Source organism: Leucopleurus acutus (assembly GCF_964270905.1).
Source record: "Leucopleurus acutus genome assembly, chromosome: 1".
NCBI classification, from domain to species: Eukaryota; Metazoa; Chordata; class Mammalia; order Artiodactyla; family Delphinidae; genus Leucopleurus; species Leucopleurus acutus.
In genome coordinates, this window is record NC_139142.1 from 143,881,849 (window position 1) to 143,896,429 (window position 14,581).

Genomic DNA, 14,581 nt, shown 5'->3' on the forward strand with positions numbered 1-14,581 from the left:
GTGTATGTGTGTGTTACTCCTTTATATGTTATTGATAATAGTGCATTACAAGTTGTGTGTATTGTGAACCCTTTTGGTAGTTTATAACTTGTATTTTTACTTTCTTGAAGGTATTTTTTGATGAACAGTGGTTCTTAGTATGGTCAAATTTTTCTTATTTAAGAAAATTTTCCTTACCCTGTGGTCAAAAGATAGTCATCTTTTCCACTAAGTTTTTTAAAGTTGTTTTCCATGTTTAAGTCTTTGATCCATCTGGTGTTGATTTTTCGTATGGTACAATGTTAGGATCAAATTTCACCTTTTTAAAAATAAATAGATGTTATGGACTGACTGTATATCATTCCCCCTACCCCAAATTTTTATGTTGAAGCTCTAACGTCCAATGTGTGGTATTTGGAGGTGGGGCCTTTGGGAGATAATTAGGGTTAGATGAGGTCATGAAGGTGGGGCCCTGGTTCAGTGAGGTTAGTGCTTTTATAAGAATAGATAACCAGAGAGCTTGCTGTTCCTTTCTGTCTTCTATGTGGACACAGCCAGAAGGTGGCCATCTGCAAGCCAGAAAGGGAGCTCTCACCAGAACCTGACCGTGCTGGCACCCTAATTGCAGACCTCCAGCCTCCAGAACTGTGAGGAAGTATTTCTGTTGTTTAAGCTATCTTGTCTATGGTATTTTGTAATGGTAGCTCGAAAAGACTAAAACATCTTGTTTTACACTTACTCTTTGGTACTTGATATTTTACTCTGTCAGACAGTGCTTCTGTGGGGAGGATCAGGTTTATGTCTCAGTGATATCAGGGTAGGAGTTAGAGAGCCCCAGGCCTCAGAGAGCTTGAGTCAGTCAGTCACTCCTAACCCCATACAATATAATCTCAGGTCACTTCTTTACTGTTTCTCTTGAGGAAGAGGTTTGTGTATGAGCAGAGGGTGATGTGAAGAAGCAGCCAAGGGAGGTTAGTGTGTATCCAGCTGTTTTTCTCAGCTCCTATTTTCCTGAGGACCAGAGACCAGAGGTTGTCCCATATATGGGACCACGTCGTGTGCACATAGTTGCTGGGACACAAGAAAAGCAAAAACAGAACTTCAGTAGTTCTTTTTCTGTTTTGTTATCCCATGGCTTTGGTGGGCTGCCTCTTGCCTCAGGCCAAAGCCACCATTCCACACATACCAGTTCAAAATGGGTCCTTGTCACCGCAGGTGTTTCTCATAGGTCTCTCCATTTTTCCTGTGTAACTTCCCCAAGGGCTGATCTTCTGAAAGGGCATCAGCAGTTTTGCTAACTCATCATCTCTGTAGGAGTTGGAGCCAGTGTATAATTTTTCCTGGTCTTCTTAGACTTCCTTTGTATAATTACAGGTAACTTTAATCTGACCGAGCCAAGTGAGTAAGTTGAAGATTCCTCAGTCACCTGTAAGCCTTCTTGCCATGTCTGAAGCCCTCCATAGAGGCTGTGTAGAGGTGTAGGCTGGCTGTAACAAAGAGTCCTACAGAATCTTTTTGACCATCCAGTGGTATTTCACTGAATTTTCACCCAGCCAGTGTTGGCTTTTTGGAGCCAAAAAGCCAGCCTTTAGGTGGTGTGAGTTGCTCAATTCTAAGAGGGTCTCTGACTTAACGTGGCTGTCTTTCTGCTTAGTCATATTACTTTAAATTCTAACTCTGGATAGTCATTCTTACCTAAAATGGCCCATGAATTTTAAAGTATTTTATTGCATCTTTCATGTAATTTGTATTCTGCTTATAATGAGTATATTAATATTAAAATGTTTTAAGTTTCTACATCAAAGAGACTTGGTGCTCCAGGAGAAAGTACTATATTTATCCTGTTGTTTTTCTTACTCTCTGCTCTACCTCTCTGCCCCCCTCAAATAGTCAATCCACCACATCATGCTATCTTCCATTATAAATCCATGTGTTGTACTTATTTTCCTTCTTTCTGTGCGCTTCCAGGGGAGAGGCCAGGACCTGTTTCTCATTTATTTTTGTATTCCTAGCTCTGGCATAGGTCCTGCCAGATTTGCCACAGAGTAGGTGCTCTATAATTGTTGAAGCAGTAAATACATAGCAAAGTACTTAGGATTCATAACAGGAGTTGCTTCCTAGGGGGAAAAGTATGTACTCATAATCATGTTGGGTCCTTATTTTGGCGTAGTTAGAATAAATGGTATGTGGGGTAGTTTGTAGGGGAGGGCTGGATTGAAAAGTACTTACTTGTAAGCTATGTCAAAAGGTTATTTTTTTTTGGCGGTACGCGGGCCTCTCACTATTGTGGCCTCTCCCGTTGCGGAGCACAGACTCCGGACGTGCAGGCTCAGCGGCCATGGCTCACGTGCCTAGCTGCTCCGCGGCATGTGGGATCTTCCCGGACTGGGGCATGAACCCGTGTGGCCTGCATCGGCAGGCGGACTCTCCACCACTGCGCCACCAGGGAAGCCCTGTCAAAAGGGTTTGATAGGGATCTCTGAAGGGTCTTAAGCAGGAGGTTAACATGTTTAATATTTTGTTTTAAGAAGGTGATTTTGAGGATAGTATGAAATATATATTGGAACAGAGAGACTGCTTGGAAGGTAGTCCAGACAGGATGTAACTGAAGAGGGGGTAGACTCCAGAGAGGTTTAGCAGGTAGAATCTATAGAACTTGATGACTGATATTATTAACTGTTGGTTGGGGGAGGATGGGGGCAGGGAGAAGGAGAGGAAGAAATCAGGGATGACTCCTACATTGTGCAATTAAATGGATGGTAGTGCTATTTATTCCCAATGCATGTTCATGTGTAGAAATAACTTGTGGAGTAGGGATGGATAGGGTTTTGAAATAATTTAGTTTGAGATTTCTCTGAGATATTCAAGTGGAGATGTGCAGATCTGTGTATAATTCTTGGAGAGAGGTGGGGGCTTGAGGGAGAGATTTTTGGGTTAATAGATTTTCAGGAGTGGTTGAAGAAGAAATTGCTCAGGATTTGAGTACAAAAGCCTTGAGCACATCTAGTTTTAGTGGACAAGTACAGAAAAAGGCACTGGGAAGGAGATCAAGGAGAAACCGGGTGTTAATAAAGGATTTTTCAGTAACACCGTTGGCTTCCTCTCTTCCTGGAGACCAGATTTTCCTTTCAGCACCCTCTATTTGATCTTTGTCTTCAGACCTTTTCTTACTTTGAGCATTCTCTGCTGCGAGAGATTGTAGATGAAAATAGTTTTACTTTTGAACCCAGCAATTGCTGGTTCCTTTATATTTCCTTAAATTTTGCTTGAAAACAGAATACTTTCTTTAACTCATCTCTCTATCTGTACCTTCTACAATACTATACATATAAAAGAAATCAGTTGACACTTTGGACCTTCTGCTTGGGAATTACCTTAGCTAGAAGTAACAGTTCATTATCAACATTTTCTGCTTTTTAACTTGGCACAGGCAACAGTTTTACTAAATTTTCTGCTGCTTTTTAACAAGGGTCTTCTTTCCTCCAGCTTCTGAGAGCATTTTACTCACTCCTTTAAGGCTTCTCCAGTAACCTTCCCAAGGCTCATCAAGCTTTTGCTAATGAGATTCTTAGGGCCCTTCCACCTTGTCTCTACCACCCAATCCCAAAGCCAGTATCACATGTTTTTGTTATGTTAGTACTCTAGTTCCAGGTACTGAATTTTGTTCTGGTAATCGCTGGTTAATCACTGTTTAACAAATCACCCCAAACCTAGTCCCAGAACCTGCATGACTTTTCCTTAACCAGCATTAGAAGTCACTCAGTGTCACTTCCACCACACTCTCTTGGTTACTAGCAAGTTAAGTGCCACTCTGGATTTAAGGAGAAGGGAATTAGGCTCTACCTCTTTATGGGGAAGTGGCAAATTTACATCATAGAAGAGCATGTGGAATGGGAGATATTTTTGCAGCATATTTGGAAAATACAGTTTGCCCCAGATGGATGAAATAAAATACATAGGATTACAAAGGAAAGCAATTATACTAAAATATCATTACCAAACAAATTGTGATAAAGTAATATGTGCTTAATTAACATACTACACAACAAGATATAGTGGCAGGCCAATAGTAATTTAGTAAATTTGTAAGTACAGTGTATATATTAGTAATTTTAGAGGTTTGGAGAAAATAAAGAAATAATCTATTTTACCATCTAAGTTCATGGATCTTCTGAATTCTATCCACAGACCCTACTGCCCTAGGTTAAGAACTCTTGGATTAATATAATGGTGTTAGCAGAAGTCGTATTGCTGTGGACTGGAGAGGGAATTTGCATGAGGGCAGAGACGAAAGGGAGGACACCATAGGGTAAGTTCTATATAGTAGGATTTATTTGCCTTTTAAGCTAAAGGTTTTGTTGTTTTTTTAGGTAGAGACTTAAATGTGTTTATGTAATGAAGGAAAGATACTATTGAAGAGAGAAAGTTGAATACATTGGTAAGATAGAGGGTATTTCAAAGGTTTCTGAGAAGGCAAGAGAGAGTGTGGTCTTGAGCTTAGGTGAAAGCATTAGTCCTGGATGGAAGGAGAGGCAAAAGGAAGGGAGTTATGGATGTTTGCAGGTGCTGTTCTTTTATCAGGTCACATGCATTGAGAAAAATATAGATAAATAAATTCAACACAGGAGCAAGGGAGGCCAAGGCGGGCCTCAGAGAACGTTACAGCAGAGGTCCTGGAAAATAAAAGAATTTTGGGGTTAGGGTAGGCAGGAAAAGGTAGTGAAATAAAGACAGAAAAAAGTAACTGATAATGTAAGTGATTGGATGCAGAAGACAAACTTTGCCTAGTTTACAGTTTTGTTTAGTGCCTTCTGTAGGCCAGTTCTCCTTACTATGGATATGGAGACAAAGAAAGGTGGAATGAGAATAAAATGCAGTTATATATTTAGATATCTGCTTATTTAGAGTTAACTTTTTCTAAGTGTATTGTTTAGCATATGTAATTAATACTTGTAATGCCTTTGAAAGCCGAGGAGCTTCTTTTTCATGGTTATTTGGGATTGATATTGAAAAGCAGTATGTGTGTTTGCTGCTTCCATGTTTACAGCTGGATGGAAATTGGCTTCAAAGGGTCTATGGTTTTCTTTGTCATTAGCCAACAGATGCTTGCCACAGTGTTTTGCTCACTGAGTCTTTATTTAATGTGAGGGTAATGCATCTCTGTACACTCATGAGAAGAGCTGTGCAATACAGTAGCTCATTTGTGTATAACAAATATCTGCCTTTAGCCACACATTGATCCTTCACTAAATGATTTTTCTTTTTTGTTTCACCAGCCTGTTATCAACACCTGGTTGGCTTATCTGTCTTCAAATTGCTTTGACTTTCTAGTATGTTGATCCTGACTTTAGTATGTCTGTTTATAGGGGAAATATTTTCTGTCAGAGAATTCTTCAGAAATTCTCAAAAAGTTAAAAAATTAAAAATTTCAGATCAGGACTATATATCATTAAAAAAGTTAGGTTTCTAGGCACAAATATTCATTTATACATGAGTATGGTATGAAATTGCTAATTTTCAATATTGCATATAATATATGCAATATTGTAATATTGTATATATTATATATACTTATGTATATATAAACTTAAATATTATAAAATATATTTTACCGCAATAAAATATTTCTTAAATGTTTATTTATAATATATACAATATTACAAATATTATATATATACATACATATATATATTTAAAATTGTGATAAAATGTCTAAGCTTTCTCCACAGCCCCTATCTTCCCTCAGCAACTGCCCTTTGGCTACCTTTCAGGCCTAGGGTTGCACATACCTGCATGAGGACCTTTCCTGGAAATGGGCTCTGCCATTTAGGCTAGGAGTTCTGGGATTCCAGGTCGGTGGAAAGTGGTCTCTTGGGGTGAGACCAAGTAAAGTGACACTTCCTCTTGGCCCTTTTCTCTGCTTATTACATGGAGAGAGGTGTGGCCACAGGAAGGCCAGATCCTGTTGCCTTGATCTAAGGGTAGTAGTGATTTTAATAGTCTTTTAATAAATCTACTAGATTTAGTTGCCTCCAAGTTTATTCCTTCCTTCTGTTGTATAGCCAGAAGGATTTCTCTAAACCAAAATCATTATCACATCCCTGCTTGAAACTTTTTAGTGCTTCACATTCTCGTTGAGATAAAGGCTAAACTCCTGACGTGGCTTTTTGAAGATCCTTTGTGCCCTGTTCTGGTCATTGCTTACTTTTGCTATTATTGAGCTCTGTTGTTGCCCTGCCAAATAAGTACTCTTTTCTACCTATACAACTTTGCACAGGCTGTAGATCTGTCCTACTCCCCTCTCCTCATGAGCAATCTCTAGTATATTTACCAAACTCCTACTAATCGTTTAATGCTCAGTGATTAGTGCACATTTTTTATAGCACTTGTTGCATTATGTAATATTTGCCTTTCTGTAAGCCATGCCCTCTGCCTCCAAAGGCGAGGGCTAATTTGATTCAGCATGCTGTTTCTTGTACTGATAGTGCGTGGTACACAATAAGTGCTTAATAAATGTGTGTTGAATGAAGACTGTAATTAGTAGAACACTTTAAATGTGAATTTCTCTAGAGAACTATGTTTGCAGAAAACTCCTGCATAACCAAGGTGATTGAGGAATGGAGTATTTCAATTATTGATTATGCTACATAACAGTGAATTTCAAATGATCAATTTTAGATAATTTTAATACAGAACAAAATGGATTAATACAGAATTTATCTGTATTAATTCATAAGATGCTTCAGCATGATCATTCTGAATTGTGTGGCTTTTTTAGAGCTATGGCTGAGGAAGCTGTGAGGATCAAGTGTTACCTGTAGTGTTGCTTTTTCACAAGCTGGGCCTTGTTTTATCAATTGAATCTCTAACACATTTACTGAGTGTTTTGTCTACCTAAAAAGTATACTATAAAATTAACACTAGGTAAAAGGGATTCAAAATTGCATTATTATCAAATATAGTTTTAAAAATGCTCAGAAGACAGGCAAGCAACGTACCTTAAGGTGTATGCACAATCTCAATTCACCAGAAAGCTTAGTACATTCAGGCTGTGCCTTTTGGATGACAATCCTTGATGAGTCCAAGTGAAGTCTTATGAACTGAGCTAAGCAGTTACTTTGATGGTAATCTCTGGCCATAACTATTTCAAGTGCTTGATCCCCACCCCAGTTATATATTTATTCTTCTCTTACATAGGAAGGTAGTGTGAGTGATTGCTGCTCATTTGTGTGTTAATGTAATGGTTCTTTTCTCTCACTCACCCAAAAATAATGTTGCCAGTTATTAGTTGCAAAACTTAGAAATTACTTTTATGCATTTGGCCCTCCATTTTCACATCTTTGAATGTGGTTTTGAGCAGAGACCTTTTTGGAACTCAGGGAACACACTCTTATTTGCACAAACGGTCTGAAAACCTTCATGGTAGCTGAGCTCTGACCTCCTACATTGCTGTGCCGTGTTCTCTTGTTAAACCTAGAAATCTTCCTTCAAAGCTTGATCCCTTTTAAAGCAAGAATTTGGAATATCAAGCAGATGTATATATATTTTTAATGACATTCAGAAAAATGTACTGTAAATGTAACTATTATTTAGATGCTGTATTTTTCAATTGGCTCATCTCTACTTGAGTCCTTTTTTTTTTTTTTTTTTTTGCCGTACGCGGGCCTCTCACTGTTGTGGCCTCTCCCGTTGCGGAGCACAGGCTCTGGACGCACAGGCTCAGCGGCCATGGTTCACGGGCCTAGCCTCTCTGCGGCATGTGGGATCTTCCCGGACCAGGGCACGAACCCATGTTCCCTGCATCGGCAGGCGGACTCTCAACCACTGCGCCACCAGGGAAGCCCTACTTGAGTCCTTTTAATCAGTTTCCCAGCCTGTCCCTTCAGCTGCATAATAATGCAGTATTTGTAGCATAATTATTTTATGAAAGTGAATCATCTTAAGTACAAGAACTGATTGACCTACGGGTTAACTACAGAATCTTACATGAAAGAAAGGGCAATTTAAAGGATTAAGTAATTTTTAAGAATGTGAATATTGGGGTCATCAGTGATAGAAACAACGTACTGCTTGATATGATAAAATATTCAGCAACTCACTAACCCAGCTGTCCTGTTTAAATAATCTATGAACAAACAGAATAAAAATAATTCTTGCTGCCGTGCACTAAACCAGTATCTACTGAGGTTTTAGTTTGGGAAATATGTCAAAAAACTTGTCTTTGATTTGAGCATTTTTATGTTAAGAAGCTGATTGATTCTATTAAATACAGAATGGAAACATTTATGTCTTTGTAGTATGACTTTAACATAATTATTAATTGAGTACAAGAATGTGATTGCTTGCTAAGGCATAGTTTTTTGTATTAGTCAAGTTATGAGTAAGAAAGGCTTTCAGTCTCTGTCTTAAGAGAAGCAGTATTCAGTGTCCCAGGTTTTACTCATGGTCCCATCACTAACTGGCTAGCTAACTTTGGTGCCTTGGGTTTTCTCATGAGTCAAATTAACTACCTCATAGTGGAGATCAACTGGATCTTGTATGTGAAAGTCCTCTATAAAATGTATGCCACATTTAGTAGTTAAGCAAGATTTTAGCCCCTTTTCTGCCTGCTTTTTAACTTTGGGCTGGTCACTTAACCTCTCTGAGCTTTTATTTCTTCATAGGTAAAACAGAGGAGTTTGGCCTGTAGTATATTCAACGGGAGGAGTACTATTTACATTGTGTTTATTGCTTATAACCTATAATTTATTATTTTTTCTCTCTCTTTTTTTAACATGTGTTTGCCCCTATTCCTTTAATGGATATTGTGATTACCGTGTAAGACTGGATTCCATTAATCTTCACCTATTATGTTTCATTTAATCTTCCTCTCAATCTTGTGAAAGGAGTTGGTATTATCCTCATTTTACTGATGAGGAAAACTGAGGTTCAATTTAGTGCTAGATGCCAGTGTTCTTTTTTTTAAAATAGCATGTGGCTTGAAGACACATTGCCACATACCTCATCTAAAGCAAGCTTTTGATCTCCATTATTTTTCTATTCTTTTGTCCCAAAATGAATAGAGCCTTACCAAAATGCTTTTGTAGAGAAATGTGTCTATTCAATAACAGTAAGCATGGTTCGGGAATTTTTACATTATAGACCATTACAAAAAATCTTGTTGGCATTATGCAGCAGTGCTGTATATCCGTGAATCTTTCAGTGCTGGAAAATATAGTTTGTCCTTCAAATAAGATGAGTTCTATTTTAATAGATGTGTTTTATTTTTAAAATATAGCATCGTTTAATGTTATAGATGCTTTTAAACTCAAAGACTTATTTTGTGCTTACCAGTACTTACTAAATTTTTTTTTTTTTAAATCCTAATTTGTGATTCTAGGAAAAGCATTACCCATGGCAAACTTTTCAAAAATTTCTGTTCTAGGCAGGTATTATTTTATGGTATCCATTGTTTATATTTAAATTTTAAAAAGAGATCTATCTCTGGACTAACTGGAATAAGTAGATCTGGCAGGGATTAGGACAAGCATGTCCAGAAACATTCATTTCCGTCTAGAGTTCATTTATGATTTCTGTGTTTTAACATGCCAGCCTTAGATATTGATCTTACTTAGAACATTATTGCTCTTAGAGTGACTGAAACACTGGTTCTGCTAAGACTGTGATGCTGATCCTTTCTGATTCAGAAACCTCTGCCCTTGGGACATTCCTTAACTCATGTTTCTCTTTGTTTCTATTGACAGTTTCCTGGTGGTCATTACTAGTCCAAAAGCGAGTTCCCATGAATAGCTCATTGGTCACAGTTTTATTTTTATCTTCCCAACTGATGACTTCGAAATGGCTGTGGCATTTTGAAGGAGACCTTATCTGCTGTCATTCTTAACCCTATTCATGAAACTCCAGCCACATAGACCTTCTTTTCTGTTCTGTAAAGTCATTCTAGCTTCAGGGACTTCTACTACTTGTAGCTCTGTGGGAATCGTTTTCCCCCAGACTGTTGCTTGGCTGTATCCTTCTTGTCATTTTTAAGTCTCAGCTTTAAATGTTCCTTCTTCAAAGAGGTTTTCCTTGACAACTCACTATAAATTAGTGCTTCTCCAACACTATCAAATGGCCATATTTTATTTTCTTCTTAGCACCTAATGACTAACTGATAGTTATTTATTTCTTGTTTATCTCCTCTGCTGGGGACATAGACATTCTGTTTTGTTTAATGCTGTATCCCCAGCACTTAGAACAATGTCTGCCATAGTAGGCATTCCAGTTAATATTTGTTGAATGACGAAAAGAATGCTTTTTCTATTGGCTACTTATAAAATTCTTTTTTTTAAAGCTTTTTCTTTTCTTTATTTCTTTATTTTCTGGTAATCAGGAAGGTACAATGAGTGTTTTTGCAATAAATGTTTATGTACTTTTGACGTTTTTCTCTTCCTTTGCTGTTCTGTTCCCTAGTTAAATTCTTTCAGAGGAAAGGGGAAAGCCTTCTAATTTTCAAACTCCTGAGATATGACTATTTCGATTTATCTACTGCTTGCCAGGTGGATGTCTGAGCTGGTGCAGCCTAGTCACAAAAGCAATTAACAGGTAGGAAAATTGGCTCCTAACAGCTGCTTCAGTCCTGCTTGAGTTGGTCTCTCCCCCAAGGGACTGTCACTGTCAACCTAGCAAAATGAAATTGCCTTCCCATAAACATTTTTTTCGAGGATTATAGAACAGAAACAAATTCTTGGTTTATAAAATGAGTTAAAATGTGTCAAAAGAATAAAACAGAATAATGATCTGCTGCTGCAATTTGAATTATGAGGCACGGCAGCAACGTTTATTTTTAGAAGAGTTGACATTGAAACTGTAGAACTTTTAGTTCTATTGAAATGACTTTATTTTGCCAAAAGGGTAGATTTAATAACTTATTTATTGGTGTTGGTGAGGAAAATGACAGTTCTATAAAATATAATTTTTGACCCTCAACGCTTTGGTTTGTGACATAGTTTTTGAGTCCTTGCTCCTTCACTTAACTCTATGGAAAGGGGCAGGTTTTGGAAAGAATGCAACTTGATTTACATTCCATTTTATTCCCCTACTGTTAATTCATTCAGTATGGATTCCATTTGATCATGATAGATCATAACCATTGTTATGTGCTATAACCAATGTATGCATTTAAAAATGGATTTAAATGGGTTTTATATTAACAGTATGCCAGTTCTGGGTTTTATATTGACATATGCCTCAATGTTAGCAAACATGGCATTGGTTTCTCTTGATTCTTTTTTTTTAAAAAAATAAATAAATTTATTTATTTTTGGCTGTGTTGGGTCTTCATTGCTATGTGTGGGCTTTCTCTGGTTGCTGTGAGCGGGGGCTACTCTTCATTGCGGTGTACGGGCTTCTCATTGTGGTGGCTTCTGTTGTTGTGGAGCACGGGCTCTGGGCATGTGGGCTTCATTAGTTGTGGCACGCAGGCTCAGTAGTTGTGGCACGCCAGCTCTAGAGCACAGGCTCAGGAGTTGTGGTGCATGGGCTTAGTTGCTCTGTGGCATGTGGGATCTTCCCGGACCAGGGCTCGAACCCATGTCCACTGCATTGGCAGGTGGATTCTTTTTTTTTTTGCGGTACGCGGGCCTCTCACCGCTGTGGCCTCTCCCGCTGCAGAGCACAGGCTCCGGACGCGCAGGCCCAGCGGCCCTGGCTCACGGACCCAGCCGCTCCACGGCATGCGGGATCCTCCCGGACCGGGGCACGAACCCGCGTCCCCTGCATTGGCAGGTGGACTCTCAACCACTGCGCCACCAGGGAAGCCCGGCAGGTGGATTCTTAACCACTGTGCCACCAGGGAAGCCCTCTTTTGATTCTTTTTGATAACTTTTATTTGATGTGATTTCCAATCTGAGCTAGTTGTGAAATGTGCTCCCCTTGAAAGTTGCCTTCTAGTCAGTACTCCCTTCCTTTCATCCCTTCTGTATCACTAGCCTCTTAGGAAGCTAAAAGAGTTTGTGTCATTAAACTGTGCTTTAATATTTTGTCAAAAAAATTAAGAGAAGATTCTTGCACAGTGAGGGTATTAACTTAGTTTTTGGATGAATGAGATGTGCTTTTGTTATGCTAATATGGCAATTCATGGTGTTCCTCTAGGTAACTTCAGGATGGGGCCTGGTCACCAGAAACACCAACCACATGATTAGAGGGTTGGGACTTTGGGCCAGTCTGACTTCTGGGGAGGTAGAGAAGGTTTGGAGATTGAGTTTAATCATGTGGCCAGTGATTTAGTCAATTATGCCTATGTAATGAAACCCTAATAAAAACTCTGGACACCAAAGCTCAGTGGCGTTTTTTGATTGGTTAAGATATTGATGTGTTGGGAGGATGATGCACCCTCACTCATGGGGAGAGGGCATGGAAGCCCTTCATTCAGGACCATCTCAGACCTTGCAATATGTGTATCCTTTATAATAAAACTATAATCATAAGTATAATGCTTTTCTGAGTTATGGGAGTTGTCCTAGCAAGTTATCAAACTGAAGTGATCATAGAAATCTCTGAATTTGTGGCCAGTTAATTAGAAATGCAGGTGGCCTGGAGATCCCTGAAGTGTGGCTGGCATCTAAAGTAAGTGCAGTCTTGTTTGGGATAATGCCCTTTGGTTTGTGGGTTCTAGACTAACTCTGAGTGGTTAGTGCTAAAACTGAATTGCAGTACACTCATTTAAGGTTGAAGCAGAATAGTGGTACATTTGTTATCATTAATGAACCAATATTGATATATTATATGAACTAAAGCCCAAAGTTTGCATTAGGGTTCACTCTTTATGTTGTACACCTTCATGGGTTTTGACAAATTCATAATGTCCTGGGTCTACCATTATAGTATCGTACAGAATAGTTTTACTGCCCAGTAAATCCTCTGTGTTCTACCTGTTCATCCCTCCCTCTCTTGCCCCCAGACTGCTGATACAGCCACTCATCGTTTTACTGTTTCTATAGTTTTGCCTTTTTCAGACTGTCATATAGTTAAAATCATATAATATAGTCTTTTCACACTGGCTTCTTTCACATAGCAATATACCTTTAGGTATATAAGCAATATACCTTTAGGAACCTTAAGGTTCCTCCATGTCTTTTTGTGACTTGATAACTCGTTTATTTTCATTGCTGAATAATACTTCATTGTGTGCATTTACCATAGTTTATCCATTTACCAATTGAAGGATATCTTGATTTCTTCCAGGTTTTTGCAATTATGAATAAAGCTGCTATAAACATTCATGTGCAGATTTTTTTGTGGACATTGGTTCTCAAATCAAACTGCAATTGCTAGATCATATAATAAGACTCAGTTTAGCTTTGTAAGAAATTGCCAAACTGTTTTCCAAAGTGATTGTACCATTTTGCATACTTACCAGCAATGAATGAGAGTTCCTGTTGCTCCACATCCTTGTCAGCATTTGGTGTTGTCAGTGTTTTGAATTTTAGCCATTCTAATAGGTGTATGGTGTAGTATCTCGTTGTTTTAATTTGCAATTCCCTAATGGCCTATGATGTTGAGCATCTTTACATGTGTTTATTTTTTCACATGTATATCTTTTTTGGTTAGGTGTCTTTAGGTCTTTTGTTTACTTTTTATTTATTTATTTATTTTTTTGTTGTGCCACGTGGCATGCAGGATCTTAGTTCCCTGACCAGAGATTAAACCCTTGCCCCCTCCATTGGGAGCACAGAGTCTTAACCACTGGACCACCAGGGAAGTCCCATCTCCTTTTTTTTTTTTTTTTTGGCTTTGTTGGGTTCTCGTTACTGCCTGCAGGCTTTCTCTAGTTGTGGCAAGCAGGGGCTGCTCTTCATTGCGGTGTGCAGGCTTCTCATTGAGGTATCTTCTCTTGTTGCGGAGTGCAGGTTCTAGGCATGCGGGCTGCAGTAGTTGCAGCACATGGGCTTCAGTAGTTGTGGTGCGCAGGCTCAGTAGTTGTGGTGCGCAGGCTCAGTAGTTGCAGCTCACGGGCTCTAGAGTACAGGCTCAGTAGTTGTGGCACATGGGCTCAGTTGCTCCGTGGCATGTGGGATCTTCCAGGGCTCGAACCCATGTCCTCTGCATTGGCAGGCGGATTCTTATCCATTGCACCACCAGGGAAGTCCCCCATCTACTTTTTTTTAAAATGCTCATCTATTTATTTATTTTTTATTTTTTTAAACATCTTTATTGGAGTATAATTGCTTTACAATGGTGTGTTAGTTTCTGCTTTATAACAAAGTGAATCAGTTATACATATACATATGTTCCCATATCTCTTCCCTCTTGCGTCTCCCTCGCTCCCACCCTCCCTATCCCACCCCTCTAGGTGGTCACAAAGCACAGAGCTGATCTCCCTGTGCTATGAGGCTGCTTCCCACTAGCTATCTATTTTACGTTTGGTAGTGTATATGTGTCCATGCCACTCTATCACTTTGTCACAGCTTACCGTTCCCCCTCCCCATATCTTCAAGTCCATTCTCTAGTAGGTCTGTGTCTTTATTCCTATCTTACCCCTAGGTTCTTCATGACATTTTCTTTTCCTTAGATTCCATATATATGTGTTAGCATACGGTATTTGTCTTTCTCTTTCTGACTT

At 38.9% G+C, this 14,581-nt stretch overlaps 1 protein-coding gene across 2 annotated transcripts in view; it reads left to right on the top strand.

The window, feature by feature from the left end:
* Positions 1-14,581, top strand: part of PEAK1 (pseudopodium enriched atypical kinase 1) — a gene marked incomplete at its 3' end in the record, with an annotated part of 291,481 nt that overhangs the window by 61,748 nt on the left and 215,152 nt on the right. Inside the window, exons 3-4 of one of the 2 annotated variants that reach the window (XM_082835965.1) lie at positions 534-626; positions 4,168-4,288. The exons of the other annotated variant lie outside the window; for it this stretch is intronic. The remainder of the gene's footprint in view (positions 1-533; positions 627-4,167; positions 4,289-14,581) is intronic. 2 annotated transcript variants of the gene reach the window in all.